The sequence below is a fragment of the Elephantulus edwardii genome, unplaced genomic scaffold (genome assembly GCF_000299155.1).
Source record: "Elephantulus edwardii isolate Elephantulus edwardi_28Jun2011 unplaced genomic scaffold, EleEdw1.0 scaffold00457, whole genome shotgun sequence".
NCBI classification, from domain to species: Eukaryota; Metazoa; Chordata; class Mammalia; order Macroscelidea; family Macroscelididae; genus Elephantulus; species Elephantulus edwardii.
The window spans coordinates 425,689-429,626 of record NW_006400207.1 but is presented as its reverse complement, the minus strand read 5'-3'; the positions used below and the strand labels follow the sequence as shown (position 1 = coordinate 429,626).

General features: G+C 39.4%; 1 pseudogene; it reads left to right on the top strand.

The window, feature by feature from the left end:
- The first annotated feature begins 1,483 nt into the window (after positions 1–1,483).
- Positions 1,484–1,933, top strand: LOC102860509 (annotated as a pseudogene).
- The last annotated feature ends 2,005 nt before the right edge of the window (positions 1,934–3,938 follow it).

The following is a 3,938-nucleotide window of genomic DNA, read 5'->3' as shown; positions in this document are numbered from 1 at the left end:
TGGGATTGGTATTTTTATTGGGATTGCATTGAATGTGTAAATTACCTGCCATTTTAACAATATTGTGTCTTCCTATCCATGGGCAAGGGATATTCTTCCACTTCTCCAGGTCTCTTTTTGTTTCTTTTAGTAATATTTTGTAATTTTCTTTGAACAGGTGCTTTGTGCTTCTGGTTAGATTTACTCCCAAGTATTTAAGGAGAAAACTGTTTAAAAGGGATAAGGACTAGGAATTGCTGTCATGACAGAAGTCCAGAATGAAGGTGGCATAGTGGATTGGACTTGGGGGGAGGAATTGTATATCAATGAAAGAATTTTTCTTTTACTTTAAAAGAGAAGAGTAAACTGTGAGGGAGGGGTGGGCAGGGAGAAAAGTGCAAAACTGAATGAATGGAAATCCAAAATCTCTGTAAACTTTTATTATAAATAAGTAAAAAAAAATTTTAAAGAGAGAAACACAAAGATTCTTACCACTGGACCAATAGGTAGTGCCATGATGTATGGAGAGGAGACTGAAACTTAATCTTGCTCGAATCCACAATTAACATCTTTGGTACGAGCAGTCAGGAAATAAGGAGACACATTGCACAGGGGAAATTTGCAGATAGGGACCTTACCCAATTATTTTGGAGTAGTGATGTCATTTTGAGGACTTAGGTGCATCTGATTGAGGCCATAGTCTTTCTGATTACTAGCTGTGCATCTGAAAGCTGAATAATGAATAAGGATAACAAAAAGAATTGACAGCTTTGAGCCATGGTGTTGGAGAACAACACTGAACATGCCATGGATAGGCAAGAGAATGAACGGATATGTCTTGGAGACGGTAGAATTGGAGTGTTCTTCGGAGGCAAGAATGACGAGGTTTCCCCTCACATACTTTGGACATGCTGCTAGGATATGCTACTCCCTGGAGAGGGACTTAATATTGGGAAAGGTGAAAGGTCGGTAAATGAGAGGAAGATCCTCAACCAGGTGGATTGACACGGTCGATTGACTATTGCAATGGAATGTTGTGTGTCAGGAAGTGTGAGGATGGCACAGGATGAACTGGGTTCAGATCTTTTTTTCATAGGGTCGCTATGAGCTGTACTCGACTCTAAAGCACCTAACAACAACAACAGCAACATAAATAACATGGATTAATGAGAGTCTTTTAGAAGGCAGGTAACAAGGACATTTAGCCTGTACTTTAGTTAACTCTTCCTTGAGATTGTGACAATGCTGATTTTGGTTATGATTTAAATGCAGTTGGATTTTTAAACAAGAACATAGTTCAGAGAATAAAATGGTATTTAATATTTACAAAGAAGTTTTGCATTTAAATAGGCAAAACAGCCATATGGGTTTTCTGAGGTTTTTTAAAAATCATATAGTTTATTAAAAAAATATTTTAAAAAGATTGCATTAAGAGTCTTCCACCTGCTATAATATGGCTGCGAGTAGTCTGTGTTTCTGAGCGGTTTGCTGACCAGCAGACACTATGGTCTTCTTCACAACGCAGCTGTGGCTGTGAAACCGCATCACAAACTGCGACTGGCAAATCTAGGAGGTACTGAAGCATACCTGGCATTTCTGAGGAAGGAAGAATCAGTGTTACAGTTTGGCTGTGAGGGCTGTGATTCAAGCCTCTGTAAAATGCACAAATGCTTGACGATTGAAGAAGAGGAACATGAGACACTTTGGATCAATCGAATCATGGCTGCTTCCTGGGAGCATGGCTTGAAGTACTCAGTCCTCGTCAGCAATTTAATTCAGAGCCAGGTGAAGCTCAACAGGAAAATGCTTGCAGACCTGGACACTTATAAGCCAAAAACTTTTAAATCCTTGGCAGCTTTGGCCAAAAAGGTGGCGGAAGGAAGGATCTGCTGCTGCCTTGGGGGATGTGAAGGAGCCAACAAGGCGTGTTCTCCTGGTGGTGCACTGCTACTGAGGGCCCTGCTCCCATTGGCTCTCACCATCATCTGTGGCTTAGGAGAATTTCTTTTCCCTCCTGATGATCACAGTTACTAAAGAGTAAGAGCAAAGTGTAACCAACAGTTTGTAAGTCAACTTACAGATGTTTATTTATCTTTTATTCAAGTGTGAAATAAAGGTCTTGTCTTCCTTCCTGTTGGAATAGGTTCACAAACAGACCTGTCTTATATAGACTGTGGAAATATTGTACTATTTCCTACTTTGTAAAAAAAAAAAAAGTCTTGCCTTTACCTGTACTTGTTTACATCAATTTCTCACCCCATTCTCTATATTAAGTCACCACTGTAATTAGTTTCTTATCCATCTTCCCAAGGTTCTTTAAACAAAGACAGGCATGTGTGGAATTTTATCAAAGATAGCTTCTATAGAGATAAAATGGTTTTTCTAAATCCATTTTTATAAACTGCCCCTGCATTCTTAAACTGCACTTGGTAGTATTATTTTCTCGTGCCAGTTCTACAGGACACATCACCTTTGTTCAGGAAACATTACCACTAAACTTCAGAGACACTGGTCACAACATAAGAAACTACCAGCAGCTGATGTGTTTGGAATCACAGAAGCCAAGGAAGCTTCAGATATAAGCTATCAGATCAAGGGCTTGTCAATGGGAGATAGATGTGAAGGGAGTGGGTAGAAGTGGATGGGTATCCTGGTGGATGGTGGAGCAGGGAAATAAGTGGGTAAAGATACATGTGCCAAAGGCAGGGACAACACTGATACTAATGGTTAACTCCGCAATAAGGGATATATCTTTCACTTTTTCTATAAAATGCTAGTCTGTCTGATACTTCTAGAAATCTGAACATTCAGATTAAGACAGACTAGGAAGAAGGACTGGCCATCCAATTCTGAAATAGCAGGCCTCTGAAAACCCTATGTACAACAGAACACATGTAGATAACAGAAAGGGCAACTGAGATGGAGCTTTCAAGTATGGAAATACAAAGGAACAGGAACAGTTATAAGCATACACTAGTGATTGGGGCATGGAATGTGAGAACCGTGAATGTAGGAAAATTAGATATTGTTAAGGAAGAAATGGAATGCATATTGACATACTAGGCATTGACGAGATGAGATGAACTGGCATGGGGCATTTTGAGTCGGATGACCATATGATATATTACTCTGGAGATGAAAAGGTGAGAAAAAATGGGGTTGCTTTCATAGTTAAAAAAGTCATTGCTAGATCCATCTTGAAGTACAATATTGTCAGTGACAGGATAATATCCATACGCATACAAGGAAGTCCACTGAATACCACTATCGTTCAGATATATGCACCAAAAACCAGAACCAAGGAAGAGGATATAGAAGATTTTTACCAACTTGTACAATCGGAGATCAATCAAATATGCAATCAAGATGCATTGATAATAATGAGTGACTGGAATGCAAAAGTTGGGAACTGAGAAGAAGATTCAGTAGTTGGAAAACATGGACTCGGTGACAGAAATGGAGCCAAAAAGAGAATGACTGAATTTTGCACAATCAATGACTTATTCATAGCAAATATGTTTTTTAAGAGACATAAACGTAGGTTATACACATTGATTTCACCTGATGGTAGGCATAGGAATCAGATCGATTACATCTGTGGAAAGAACCACTGGAGAAGCTCAATATCAACTGTGAAAACTAGGCCAGGAGCTGATTGTGGAACAGACCACCAACTACTCATATGCAAATTCAAGCTGAAGTTGAGGAAAATTAAACCCAATTCATGGGAACCAAAATATGACTTTGAGTATATCCCACCTGAATTTCAGAACCATCTCAGGAACAAGTTTGAGGCCTTGAACACTAATGAGCGAAGAGCAGAGGAATTGTGGGAGGATATCAAGGGTGTCATCCAGGAAGAGTGCAAATGGTCATTGCAAAGACAAAAGAGGAAGAGAAGACCAAAATGGATGTCAGAAGAGACTCTGAAAATTGCACTGGAGTGCAGAGAAGCCAAA